This window comes from Homarus americanus, unplaced genomic scaffold, assembly GCF_018991925.1.
Source record: "Homarus americanus isolate GMGI-L3 unplaced genomic scaffold, GMGI_Hamer_2.0 scaffold47790, whole genome shotgun sequence".
Lineage (NCBI taxonomy): Eukaryota > Metazoa > Arthropoda > Malacostraca > Decapoda > Nephropidae > Homarus > Homarus americanus.
This window is the reverse complement of record NW_024747575.1, coordinates 396,342-411,649: the sequence shown is the minus strand read 5'-3', so window position 1 is coordinate 411,649 and position 15,308 is coordinate 396,342. Positions and strand designations below refer to the sequence as shown.

Here is a 15,308-nt window from a genome sequence, read left to right as displayed (position 1 = left end):
CCAGTGTCCTTAACTATGTATTTTATGATAGTTTTTCGTAACAATCCTGGGGAAGGTTTTCAGATAGAATAGTTTTTACCCAAATTGTCCTTTAAACCAGTTATCATGTGATTAGGCCAGAACCTTGTCAGTGATCCCCATGTAATCAACTGTTTAAATGAACAAGCCAGAGAGAGAGAGAGAGAGAGAGAGAGAGAGAGAGAGAAACACCTGGCCTAAGGAGAAGCTGTCAGGACCACGAAGGTTTTTACGAGTGTGAGGGGAGGAACCTGGGAGAGGCGGCGAAGGGTTAAGTTAATGTTAAGGAGGAGGAGGGGGAGGCAGCGTTACTGGTAGCCGTGGGTAATGGCCTGGAGGTGGACGACGGGAGATGATGTGTCAAGTAGGAGGAAGGATGGAGATGCCGAGGGAGGGAGGGAGTGGTGGAAGGCGAAGCAAGGAAATGGAGAATCATATGGGAGCAGTGAGGGAGTGAGGAGGGAGGAGAGGGTGAGTGATGTGAGGTGAAGTCATGCACGCAAGGAGAGGGTGAGAACTGGGGCGTCAGGCACAGGGAGGGAGGGAGGAAAAACAGAGAGCAGGTGAAATTTGGAGTAGGAGGATGACGAATTTCTGAGTGGAGGTTGTGAGTGGGAGGTGGAATACAATATGTGGAGAACGAAAGAGTGAGAGTAGAACACACACGTCAATAGGCCAAAAAATGCGCGCGCGCACACACACACACATGCTTTCACACCTGTCGCGTTTACAGTTACAGGTGTGTGGACCACGTCTGGCTAACACCTGCATAAGAGGTGACACACACAGCCACCACACCTACTTTAAACAAGGACAACAACCATCTACCACCACATAATGATGCCAGTGCGGTATATATCGTCTATAGGTATATAATGTATACTTAAAGCGTATACTATACTCTGGAATATGATGACAGACTACAGTACACAACTTCCCGATATAACACCTTGGATTATGTAGCAACTGTAGTCAGTGAAACACACAGATAAATTAACAACAGCTCTCCGGGGTAAACTAAGTCAGGTTAATACCTTTTACAACACCTTACAAGGGGGGTGGGGAGGGAGACGGACACACACACACATGTAAGTTTGTAATTAGCCACCGGCTGCAACTCTATTAATAAACCGTTTATTATTATTATTATTTTACACACACACACACACACACACTCGCCTGTGTGTCATATGAATAATAAATCTACATTTTATTTAATTCTTCCTTTCTAAAAACAGTCCCTCCACCACCATCGCCAACAGTCTCTCCACCACCATCGCCAACAGTCCCTCCACCACCATCGCCAACAGTCTCTCCACCACCATCACCAACAGACCCACCACCCCAACAACAAAATCTCCATGTTGTATTACTATTCCTAATACTACAAAGGACAAATGTACAATTAGACGAAAGAGAAAGTTAATAATAATGATACGATACGAACTATCATAATGCAAGTAAATTATAAAGCAAGGAAACACAATTCAACTAATAATACTAATAATAATAAAGCGATATTAAATGCCATTATCAGACAGATTACACTGCAATTCCAATGGTAATAACATAGTACAACAGCGACAACACGAGCAATCACCAGCGTCTGGCGTTCCCGTCTTCCTTACAATGACACGTTTATGAGAGTTACTCGAGGAAAAATGTTTTGGCAGATGTACAATAGAGGAGAACGTTTATGAGAAGTACAGACGAGGGAAAACGTTTAGTTATACTGTAGTCAATTTTCTACAACAAAGAGAAGGAGAACGCCAGGCGCTGCTGAGTGTTCGCGCTGGGGGACTCCCTCCTACAGCAGCGCCCCTCACCACTAGGGTGTGGTGGTGCGCCATTATAATCCTATACTCCGCCACCATTACCACTCTCCCCATCCACAAGAGCAACCAACCTGCTACGAGACAGGGCCGGGGAGCACGCTCTATGAGTCATGGTCACCCCCTTCACCTTCACTCACGCTCAGACTTATCTTTAATAACACTCAAGAGGTCTTACACTCCTTCACCGTCACCACAACTCACACATAACTCCACTTTACCACGTTAAATAATTTTCATTTATTACTCCAAAAATAACGCAACAATATGTATCGTAGTTATTTACACCAAGTACTTATACGTCGTCTGATATAATTATACTGTGGTCACAAAAAATGAGGAATTTTTATATGTCCGAACACCGACACACACACACACACACATACACTGTGCATCGTTAAAGGCTGTCATAGTAGCAGACAGCAGCACGACTGGAGCCGCCACGCGCTAATGGTTGTGTTCCAACCAACTTGCCTCACCTCACCGTGTGTCCCACTCTGGTGAATAAGCCCCCCCCCCCCCCACACACACACAAGAGGTGTTTCCGGGTATCCGACACCTATACTAATTGTTACAGTGAGTGTTGTAACTCTTCCAGGCTGATGTTTACCTGGGAACGTGATAGTTATAGTAGTTCCATTCATAACAATAAGAATACTTTATCTAGGATTAGTTTACTTAGTGTACACCGTCAAGGAAACACCCCCTGTCCTCTCCCAGCCGCGACACTTCTTCAGGAGCACCACTTAACTCTGCTCCTTCCACCAGTAAACCACACCTGTTCACATCCCCAGCCCTGCCCTCACCACACCCCCGGCCCTGCCCTCACTAAACCCCCGGCGCTGCCCTCACCACACCCCGGCCCTGCCCTCACTACACCCCGGCGCTGCCCTCACCACACCCCCAGACCTGCCCTCCCACCACACCCCCCGGCCCTGCCCTCACTACACCCCCGGCCTGCCCTCACCACACCCCCGGCCCTGCCCTCACTTCACCCCAGCCCTGCCCTCACTACACCCCCAGCCTGCCCTCACTACACCCCCAGCCCTGCCTCACTACACCCCAGCCCTGCCCTCACCACACCCCCAGCCCTGCCCTGCACCCCCAGCCCTGCCCTCACCCACCCCCAGCCCTGCCCTCACCACACCCCCCCAGCCTGCCCTCCACCACACCCGGCCTGCCCTCACCACCCCCTGCAAAGCTCATATATACATACAAACACTGCTATATTCAGGATTTTCATTTAGTCTCCACCAACCACAGGACAAACTGAAGCAATTTAACTTGTTCCTGTTGTCCCGTTCAACGTCTCACCTAACAAAACAAAACAAAACTGAACAACACATATTCACTACATCAAAAGTCGCCCATATATGGAATGGTCCGTTTGTTTACCTATTATTTCAACAGCGTCAGCCACCGCCTCCTCCACAGTCACTCACTCCAAGGCGTTTTATATGGACCTCCTTACACTGCCTCAACATACTCAAGGAAACAACTTGTGTACATATCCCCTTAATGCAACACACACACACACACACACACACACACACAGAGTACACGACAAGTGAACGCCGGCTCTCTCTCTCTCTCTCTCTCTCTCTCTCTCTCTCTCTCTCTCTCTCTCTCTCTCTCTCGAAGCTAAAGTCGACTTGTATTGATATCACAATCGATCGGAGAGTATTTCTATGTTCCCTCGTCCCTCCCTGACCCCCATGACGTTTAAATTACTACCCCCCCTACCCCTCCCCCTATGTTTAGTTTCGTGACAAGAACCCCCTTCTCACTTCCCCCTCGTAATAAGACCTCCCCCCTCTATAACAAGACCTCCCCTCTCTTCCATCAGTGTACCGGGACAACGCCAACAGCACAGCCTAATCTTCCTGGTACATAGACTTGAGCACCGTCTTGAGCACCATCGAGCACCGACTTAAGCACCATCTGAGCACCATCTTAAGAGGAAGACATCTGGGATTTCCTTCCCTCGATACATATGACGGAGTTTACCAGTTAATTATCAGGTACAGAGAGGGGGGGAACCACCACCTGCCTACCTTTCTTCCTAGCGCGCGCACACACGTACACTGATACTGACACGCAGACACGCACTTCATCTTAACCTCTCTTCCTCTCTCTCTTCCTTTCTCACACACCTTCAATACAATCAATCAGTTACCTGCCAGTTCAATCAATAATAATATACCATTAACAGTAAACGCATTATATTTACCTGCCGGTTAATTACCATCTAGTGAACACCTGAACACATTGTACCTGATGTGCCTATAGTTCTGAACTGCCCCCCCTCTTCTGTGATATTCAATTCTTAAGTCATAATTTATAACCATTTATGACGCTTAGATATTCATGGTATGTTATTACTCTTCCAGGTTGTTGGTCTGTCTGTATGTATGTCTGTCTGTAATGGGGGAGGTGGTGGGAGGGGAGGGGGAGGGGTGGTGGAAGGCAGGGGTGGGGGGAGGTGGGGGGAGGTGGGGAGGGGGGGTAGGGGAGTGGGGGGGGGGGGAGGTGGGGAGGTGGTGGGGGGGGAGGGGAGGGTGGTGGGGAGGGGTGGCGGGGGAGGGGTGGAGGGGGGAGGGTGTGGGAGGGGTATAGGGGGGTGGGGGGAGGTGGGGGGAGGGGTTGATATGTTGTAAAGAACACACACACACACACACACTTCCATGATCGTTCAGGAAGACCAACGATAAATACTTGACGCAGACCAATCAATACAACGCTTCATTACCTACCACCATCACCACCATCACTCCTACCACCATCTTCAAACAACCATCACCACTAACACCACAACAGCAGCCACCATCACTACTACTACCATCACCACACCACAGCAGCCACTACCACCACCACAACAGCCACCACCACAACACTACCACCACCACCACAACAGCCACCACCACACTATCACCATCATTACAGAATCCACACAGGAGGACTAAAAACCCAACACACATTCTACACCAACCATACTAACCCCCGGCCAACACCATACATTACCAAGTAGAGTAAAATACACAGACACACAAACCAAGATGGCGGCACTTTTTCACCAAGACTACACTCATGTTTTGGTTTATGTGCTTTATTTATTATTTACCTTCTTCTCAGTGTGGTCCTCCAGGTGTCGAGTGTCTCAAAGGTTAATTAGATGTAGTCTGTTTAGCCCAGTGTTTGTTTACCTGTCGGAGCGGCCTACCTGGCCTCTCGTAGATGAGGGCAGGGGGGAGGGGGGGAGGGGGGAGGAGGAGGGGTGGGGGGGGTGGGGGAAGGAGGGGTGGGGGAGTGGGAGGGTGGGCAGGGGTGGGCGGATGAGGTGAGAGGGCGGGGGAGGGGGCAGAGGGGTGGCTCTGTTCCTCCTCCCCAGCAAGATACATGACACACAGACAAGCATACATATATTTATACAACGATACATACAACTATAGATATACATAAACACACACATATATTCACTTAACCATAAAACATACATACATACATACATACATACATATCCCCTGAAGCAATGGGTCACCAAGAGACACGCCCCCTCGTTGAGTTCTTTGACCTAATGACTCTTCCTCTGCTCCCCCCCTCCCTCTGACCTCTCCCTCCCCTCTGTCTCCCCCTCCCCTCTGACCTCTCCCTCCCCCTGACCTCTCCTTCCGTCTTCCCCTTTCACCATCTGCCCTCCCCTTAAACCCGCTGACCTTTCCCCTGTCCTCCTCCCCCACCATACCCACTCCACCCTCCCCAACTCTAACATTACCAATTACCTTTACACACAACACACCGTACGCAACACAGTCTAACGCACTCGCAATAGCAGCTGTCATCTCTCGATGACTCCTTTCCTTCCATCCCTCTCATCCTTTCCTTCAACGACATCCTTCCTCTCATTCCTTCCATCCATCCCAAGACCTCACCTCCCCTCACCTCCTCAGACACGCCCTCAACAGCACCCACTCCACACGCCCCTACAGCTGAGTAACTGTACCGTGTTGAGACGACACCAGCCAGCTGAGGCACCACCAATGGCTGTGTGTGTGTTTTACGAGCGGGACAATAAAGGAAGACGATAAACCATTTGTTAATGAGCCGACTTTGATATAATAAAGGAGACACCCGTGTTATATATACATCCATAGGACTCTCTCTCTCGTAGCTAAAGAAAAGTTGAGATTTAGAGTGATGACCTGAGCATTAAACACTATATAGTTTGTGGATGGTCGAGTGTGGGGGTGTGGGGTAGTGTTGAGGTGTGGGTGTGTTGGGGTGTGGGGGCAAGTGTTGGGGGTAAATAGTGTTGTGTGGGGTCAGTGGTTGGGGTGTGGGGGTCAGTGTTGGAGGTGTGGGGAGAGTCAGTGTTGAGAAATGTGGTGTTGGAGGGTCAGTGTTGTGGGGCAGTGTTGATGTAGAGTTGTGTTGTAATGGTTGTCATGTTACGGATTCAGTGTTGGGGGGTCGAGGTGTTGGTGGAGTGTCAGTGGAAGGCAGAAATAATAAGATCTGGAGGAGAACCTAACCGTATCGCCTGTACTGTATCACACCCATCATCCTCAACTCCTCTCTACAGTGCTGAGCCACTCCCACTCCCAAGACACTCCCCACTCCACCAACTCCTGTAGCGGCATCAGTTACAGCCAATATGGCGTCCAAATGGCCCTGTGACTGTATTCTACTCCTGAATTACACTGTGTTGTCTGGTAGCTGTTGTTATGGGTATTGTTACGCATGAATATGAGACAGTGCGTGTAGCAGTGGTAGTGTCGTCTGGGAAGCTTGCAGTGATTGTTGCGGTGGTGGTGGTTGTTGCTGCTATGATGGTTGTGGTGGTGGTTGTTGTTATTACTGTTGTTATTGTAATTTGTGTTATTGATATTCTTGTTGTTGTTGTTATTGTTGTGACGGCTACCCAAGACAAAAATCGATGAGAGTAATCCCCCGTCTGGGAAAACTTACTATGACACGAGCCTTTAAGAATAACAAGACTGACTCACTTCCGGTGTCAGAGTAATCAGTCCTCTCTCTCTCTCTCTCTCTCTCTCTCTCTCTCTCTCTCTCTCTCTCTCTCTCGATACTATGTCTCCTATTCATGAACAGCAACTTAATATTACGACCCTCTCACCGTTACAGAGAGAGAGAGAGAGAGAGAGAGAGAGAGAGTGTGTGTGTGTGTGTAATCCGGTAAAATAAAAAAGTAAAAAAATAACAATAACAATAACAATAACATAACAATAACAATAATTATAGCCATAATAACAATAATAAACACAGCACAAACCATAAACATTCATTAAACACAAGAAAAAAATTAACACCAACTCTCTGGGAAAAATTAACTACTTTCCTAATGGCCAGGAGCTCCACCGTCAGACCTTGATGACATCTTCACCGTAAAAAAATAAAAAAATTTTAAGTAAAAATAAAATAAAATAAACAATAAATAAATAAATAAATAAAAAAACCTCGGAATGCCCAATCAGGTTTTTTCAGCGAAATTAATTTTAAAATATTATCTTCCGCACAGTGTGTCTGACGGTTCTAATTGGCTGATGACGTTACGTAAGTGTATGTCAGTCCAGGTGAGTGTGTGTGTGTGTGTGTGTGTGTGTGTATTATCGCCCCCAGGTGTGTGTCGCCCCAGGTGAGGTGTGTGTCGCCCCAGGTGAGTGTGTGTCGCCCCAGGTGAGTGTGTGTCGCCCCAGGTGAGTGTGTGGAGTCGCCCCAGGTGAATGTGAGTCGCCCAGGTGGTGTGGAGTCGCCCAGGTGAATGTGAGTCGCCCCAGGTGAGTGTGTCGCCCAGGTGAGTGTGTCGCCCAGGTGAGTGTGGAGTCGCCCAGGTAGATGTGAGGTCGCCCCAGATAAGAGTCAAGGACAGTAAAGGCATGGGCGAATACCACCAGTTACGTCACGCCTAAGTTCCGATTAAGACAATTTGTTTTAACGCGCGAGTTTTTATAGAGACAAGTGTTACGCCATAACTATACAAAGGGATGGGGGGAAGGAGGGAAGGAGGAGGGAGAGAAGGAAGAGGCGGGATGCAGGAAGATGGGGAAGGGGTGAGTCAGGTAAATTATTAAAACACACACACACACACACACACACACGTCTAGTACACATTATACAACACAAGGACCTGGTTCTCGTACGTCACCTGGCCAATAAATCACATGACCAATACTACTGATATTACACAAGCACATCATCCAGTGCTATCAATCATCTCGAGGAGGTCTGAATCAACGTCACGAACACTGACTGATTGACTGACTGACAGACTGATTGACAGACTGACTCACTGACTGGTTCCTATTGTAACAGTTTGAGACATAGGGCGGACAGACAAGTAGAAGCCAATCTAGTGGGCCAAAACTCTCAGCGGTGTGGGTGTGTGTGTGTGGTAGGGGGTGTGTGTGTGTGAATGGGTTCCTGTAAATTGTTTGCCGAGGACAGCCTTGGCCGACATGACTCAGTCGTATAAAACCTCTCCACCGTCAACACACACACACACACACACACACACACACACTATAAATATTAATGATGTAGTGTTGCATGACTGATCATCGAGGCGAGACAGATGTGTCGATCTCCTCCATTCACCACACAACCTCCCTCCACCCCCTCCCCGGTCCTCCCTCCACCCTCTCCCCGGTCCTCCCTCTCACCCTCCCCGGTCCTCCATCCACCCCCTCCCCGGTCTCCCTCCACCCCCTCCCGGTCCTCCCTCTCACCCTCCCAGGTCCTCCTCACCTCTCCCCGGTCTCCCTCCCACCCCCCTCCCAGGTCCCTCCCTCTCACCCTCCCAGGTCCTCCCTCCACCCCCTCCCAGTCCTCCCTCTCACCCTCCCAGGTCCTCCTCCACCCCCTCCCGGTCCTCCCTCTCACCCTCCCAGGTCCACCCTCCACCCCTCCCAGGTCCTCCCTCTCACCCTCCCAGGTCCTCCCTCCACCCCTCCCAGGTCCTTCCCTCTCACCCTCCCAGGTCCTCCCTCTCCACCCCTCCCAGGTCCTCCCTCCACCCCTCCCAGGTCCTTCCCTCTCACCCTCCCAGGTCCTCCTCCACACCCTCCCAGGTCCTCCCTCCACACCCTCAGGTCCTCCCTCCACACCCTCCCAGGTCCTCCCCTCCCACACCCTCCCAGGTCCTCCCTCTCACCCTCCCAGGTCCTCCCTCTCACCCTCCCAGGTCCTCCCCTCCACACCTCCCAGGTCCTCCCTCTCACCCTCCCAGGTCCTCCTCCACACCTCCCAGGTCCTCCTCTCACCCTCCCAGGTCCTCCCTCTCACCCTCCCAGGTTCCTCCCTCCACACCCCTCCCAGGTCCTCCTCTCACCCTCCCAGGTCCTCCCTCTCACCCTCCCAGGTCCTCCCTCTCACCCCCTGAGCAGAATAACCTATTAAACGTGGCGTCCCCGAAATGAAGACGTTCAAGACGATTACTATAGTTAAAAAATAAAACACCTACATGAGAGTTGTCAGCTCTCTATAGGGTTAAAATAAAGGCGATATATATACATAGTTAACACAGACTCACGATCATTCAGACAGTCATAATCTTAAGACACGTGTGGACCAATTTATTATCTATCCTATAATACCTCCTAACCTAACCTAACCATCCCTCCTCCTCCACCCTGCCATCCCTCCTCCTAACCTAACCTAACCATCCTTCCTCCTCCTCCAACCTGCCACCCCTCCTCCTAACCTAACCTGCCATCCCTCCTAAATAAAGTGTATAACCAACCTGTCCGTAAGCTGATATATCTTTGTCTTGTTGTGTAAATATGTTGACTGGCACTCAGGCTCTCTCTCAGTGCCACACATAATGCTCTTATAACCTGAGCCTTTAATCACAGGTGAGCTTATTGTCTGTCTTCCTGAATGTTTGTTGTTGTTGGTACGAGGTGGTGACACACACACACACACACACACACACACACACACACACACACACACACACACACACACACACACACACACACACACACACACACACACACACACACACACACACACACACACACACACACACACACGTAATCAAGTCCCCTAACCTCCCCCAAAAAAAATAATAATAATAATAAATAATAAAAAAAAAAATAAAAATAACTAAAAATAAATAAATATCCTTCAATAAAAATCATAAGTACTCTTCACCTTTTAACGACAACTAAACATAACAAATAATTTCACTACAAAAACATAACAAAAACAGTTCAATTGCCTCACCCCAAAAAACAAGCAATACTTTTCCCTCTTGATACAATACCGATGGAGATTCACTGTATTAATTTATCTTACTCTTTTTCCTCCCTCCACGAGCACTTGAATCCGTAACACTCGAGTCCGTAACACTTGAATCCGTAACACTCGAGTCCGTAACACTCGAGTCCGTAACACTTGAGACCGTAACACTTGAATCCGTAACACTCGAGTCCGTAACACTTGACGCCATAACACGAGAACGTTACACTTGAGTCCGTAACACTTGAGACCGTAACACATGAATCCGTACCACTTGAGACCGTAACACTTGAGACCGTAACAACACTTGAAACCGTAACACTTCAGTATACGTAACACTTGAGACCGTAACACTTCAGTATTCGTAACATTTGAGACCGTAACACTTCAGTATACGTAACATTTAAGACCGTAACACTTCAGTACACGTAACATTTGAGACCGTAACACTTCAGTATTCGTAACATTTGAGACCGTAACACTTCAGTATACGTAACATTTGAGACCGTAACACTTCAGTATTCGTAACATTTGAGACCGTAACACTTCAGTATTCGTAACATTTGAGACCGTAACACTTCAGTATTCGTAACATTTGAGACCGTAACACAGCACAGTATTATCTCACACGTCAAAGGTATTCTCCTCTTGTCACACTCCGGTAAATAATAGCGTTGACACTGTGATCAGAGCGTGTGTGTGTTATAAATAGTTACTGTACATGTCTTTGTGTGTCAATAATAACAATAATGCTGGTATATTTTATGTCACAAATAAAACTGAAAATACGTTACCTTTTTCATATATAAAGTAATAATGATTTTACTTCTTTCAATGATTAATCAACTATTTTTTTCTTCTTTTCTTTCTCATCCACCAATAAATATATCTTCGTAATTTTCCTAAAGTAACATCACCTTTTTTCTCATTAACGGATAAAAGACAACGTTATTTTCTCTCACTAATATATTAACACCACCTCCAGTGTCACCATCACCACCATACAACACTCGCTGGCACCTCACAGTAGCCACTACACTATACTGACACACACACGTCACGATACGCTGGTCTGTTCAAAAAACACAATTTATACACTTCGAGTTCACTACACTTCACCGCAACACAGGATATATAAACACACAGTCACTTCCACAGCACCAATGTAAACACACGAGGCAGATAGCACACGAGGCAGCAGGGAGGTGAACGGCAGGCCACGAGCAGTTGTATACAGTAGGTGGCAGACGGTGTAGTGAGCAGCTAGTGGTGTAATGTTGGTACTGGTATCCACAGTAGGTGAAGGTGGCTGGTGGTGCAACTGTAGGTGGTGAAACGAGGTAGGCCAGACACAGTTGCCAGCTGAAGGAGGAGGAGCAAGAGGTGCAGGCGCCGCAGCTGAGAGAAGTGATGTAGTTGTCAGTGGTAATGTCTCCCCCCCTCCCTCAGTAGTCACAGGTGATAAGTGCTAGTGTGAGTGTATGCAGGTGGTAGAGGTGGTGTTGCAGGTGGTTAGTGGAGTAGCCACCACACGTGAGAGTGGCGTGGGGCGGAGTGACAACACACACAGAGCCGCGCACGCCACACGCCCCCCAACTCGCCCGCATCGTCACCGCCTCCTCTCTCCCGCCGCAGTTCTCCCCTCCCAGCGAGTATCATGTTAGGGTGTTATATTACGCTGTCCTACTATACCACAGCTTAGTGTCATACTATACCACAGCTTAGTGTCATACTAAACTACCAGAGCTTAGTGTCATACTATACCACAGCTTAGTGTCATACTATACCACAGCTTAGTGTAATACCACCACAGCTTAGTGTAATAATACTACAGCTCAGTGTCGCAATACCACAGCTTAGTGTCACACTACAACAGCTTAATGTCACACTACAACAGCTTAGTGTCACACTCCTACAGCTTAATGTCACACTACAACAGCTTAGTGTCACACTACTACAGCTTAGAGTCGTAATACCACACATACCGTCACACAATTACAATTTACCACCCAACTACCACCACACAATTTCGGTGTCACATTATCACGGTGTCAGGATGATAATGAGGACCCTGGTGGTGGTAGAGACTGAGGTCGACGACACTTCAGGAGCCGAGACACCGAGCAGCATCACCTTATAACAGCACTTGGTTCACGGGGAGAGTGAAGGTACAAAGTGTTCTCACAGATCCATTACTGAATTGGCCTATGGTGTCAAGACTGGCGAGTGTATGGTACCTCTCTCTCTCTCTCTCTCTCTCTCTCTCTCCTCCAGTTTGTCAATATACACAAAATGGAAAATTGTAGATAGAACAGAGAGAGAGAGAGAGAGAGAAATCAATATCCTCAAGGAATTAAATCTGGACTATGCAACGGGGTTAACAGTACAGATTTAGATGTGCCCCCCTCCCTTCCCCCATAGCGCAGATGGGGGGGGGGGTTATTTTATACGGGCACCTCCCCCCATTGCATCCTGTGCAAGGCTGAAGGACACAGAGGCATCACAGTACAGTACGTGTACAGTACCACACGCCCTCACAGATGAAGGTCAACCCAGTGATGGAGACATTTATCTGAAAACAACAACAACACGGAGGACAACAACAACACGGAGGACAACAACAACAACACGGAGAGGACAGCAACAAGCAAACAGCACGGAGGACAACATGAACAACCACTTGACAGCTTTGGAGGAGGACAACAACACGAAGAAAAAACAACAACAACACGGAGGAGAACAACAACAACACGAAGAAAAACCAACAACACGGAGGAGGACAACAACAACACGCAGGACAACAACAAAAATCACAACACGGACAACACAACAACAGCAGCAACAACACGGAGGAGGACACAAATTAACTAATTGATCTGACCCCAATTCCTAAATAGAAACTTGGGGAAGCTGACGCCTGCAGGTAATGACGACCTTCCCACCTTCATAACTCTGACTGGTGGAGTTAGGTTAGGTCAGGTCCAGGTTAGGTTAGGAAGCTGACGAGTGGTGTGGTGAGGTAAGATTAGATTATATCACGTTAGGTCAGGTTAGGTTAGGTTATATCAGGTCAGGTTAGGTTAGGTCCAGAGAGCTAATAGGGCTGCCGTGCATAAAATGGTATACGTAGGAGAAACATCATGATAAAATTATTAAAAACAACAAAACTAAAATAACTCCCGTAAACTATTAATAAAAACAAAAACACAAATTAAAATAAACTGAACCATTCACAAAAAAAATTACATTACATCATAGTTTTATATTGCGTAGACTTTATTTAATTTACACAACACTAAATAATGAAATATAATATAAATCAAATGTTCAGAAAATCTATGACCCGAGAGAGCGGCTGTGTTAAACCTTGGCACCGTCAGCAACACATTGTTATTCTTGCTCACCCTGATGGATTCTCCACCCCACCTCTTGCCACCCCACCTCTTGCCAGTCGTAAAAAACCCACAGATTTTTGCAAAACATTTATACCCAGTTCCACCTGCTGGGAGACTCGTTCAACCTGCTGGGAGACTCAAGTATGTAAAAATGGGGGTTTCTCTCCGCCACTTTACTGTATACTAGGAAGAAACAAGTGAAAAACGACCCAGGTAAGACTCAGGTGTACCACGAGGTTCCTCAGGTAAGATCCAGGTACCACGAGGCTCCTCAAGGATTGGGAATCAATCTGGCTCAACACAATCTCATTCTGCCGTCCAATACTGTCCGTACAACACGCAACACTCCAACAGAATACCTTGGCATTGTGCCAGTGAACCTGCTTTGTCTCTTGGCACCCTTGAGCACGATGATTTAACCCCTTGAATATGATGACTTTACCCCTTGAGTATGATGACTTAACCCCCTTGAGTATGATGACTTAACCCTTTGAGTATGATGACTTAACCCTTTGAGTATGATGACTTAACCCCTTGAGTACGATGACTTAACCCCTTGAGTACGATGACTTAACCCCTTGAGTACGATGACTTAACCCCTTGAGTACGATGACTTAACCCCTTGAGTACGATGACTTAACCCCTTGAGTACGATGACTTAACCCCTAGACGCTACGAAAAAAAATCCTTTAAGTTTTTCCCCAATACGAAACACACAAAAGGTACCGATTATAACTTTTATATGACCTCCCATAAAACACCGCACTGGGGGGGGGGGTCAGCAGACAAAAGTAACAGGACTGGCTGTGACGTGAATTGTCTCTCTCTCTCTCTCTCTCTCTCTCTCTCTCTCTCTCTCTCTCTCTCCTAGTTTTCTGTTTTTACGTACGAATAAAAACCTGAATATTGTTTTCACTTTACGGCCGTCGAACGCCTACGACCGTAAACCACAACAAACCGGGTGGAGACGACGCCAACACGATTCTTACGGTCGTCACCAGCAGTGAGTTGGGGGGGCAGGTGAGTGAGTGAGGTGAAGCAGGTGAAGGTGGTGTGAGTGGGGGGAGGGCAGGTAGGTGGTGGTGGGAGGGCGGGTGAGGTGAGTGAGTGCTGGGGGCGGGCAAGTGGGAGTGAATGGAAGGGCAGGTGGTGGTCACTGTGCCATGTGCCTCTCCACCACCTCACCCTGAGTCTGCCACACACTTATCGTCACGTGTGCAGTAATCCAGTGAGACGAGAGAGAGACACAGTACTAAGGTCGGACTGATCCTCACTGCCCAGCTACCTGCACCAGAGGGGGAGGGTAGAGGGAGGAGGAAGAGGAAGGGGATAGAGACAAGGGGGGATGAGGAGGGGGAGGTGTGGGTGGTACTTGACCCTGTGTAGTGTGGTGTTATCAGCTCCACCGCCACAACAGAGAAAGATGTGGCACCGTGACCCTTAGTGGCACTCCCCATACTCCACACCACAACCACACTACAGCCACACCACACCACAACCACACCACACCACAACCACACCACACCACAACACAACCACACCACACCACACCCATCCATACATCTCTAACTGGAGAGAAAGAAAGAAATATAAAGAAATGAAAGAAAAAAGATATATAAAGAAAGAAATATAGCAAGTGAGAGAAAAAGATATAAAGAAAGAAAAGAGAGAGAGAGAGAGAGAGAGAGAGAGAGAGAGAGAGAGAGAGAGACCCCCTCATTCAAACCCTCGGCGGCGTCAACAACAACAAAGAGAATACTTCAGGTAATCGTCACCAGAGGGAGAGGTGGGGGCAACATAACGCTATAGT

General features: G+C 47.9%; 1 protein-coding gene across 4 annotated transcripts in view; it reads right to left on the bottom strand.

The window, feature by feature from the left end:
• The window catches only part of LOC121879636 (oxysterol-binding protein 1-like), a 162,256-nt gene that overhangs the window by 144,233 nt on the left and 2,715 nt on the right, over nt 1-15,308 (bottom strand). The window contains exon 1 of one of the 4 annotated variants that reach the window (XM_042386307.1): nt 10,898-11,657. The exons of 1 other annotated variant lie outside the window; for it this stretch is intronic. The gene's annotated coding sequence lies outside the window, so the exon portion shown is untranslated. Of the gene's footprint in view, nt 1-10,897; nt 11,658-15,308 lie in introns of those variants that run through there. 2 more of the 4 variants (XM_042386304.1, XM_042386305.1) reach the window with 2 other exon arrangements.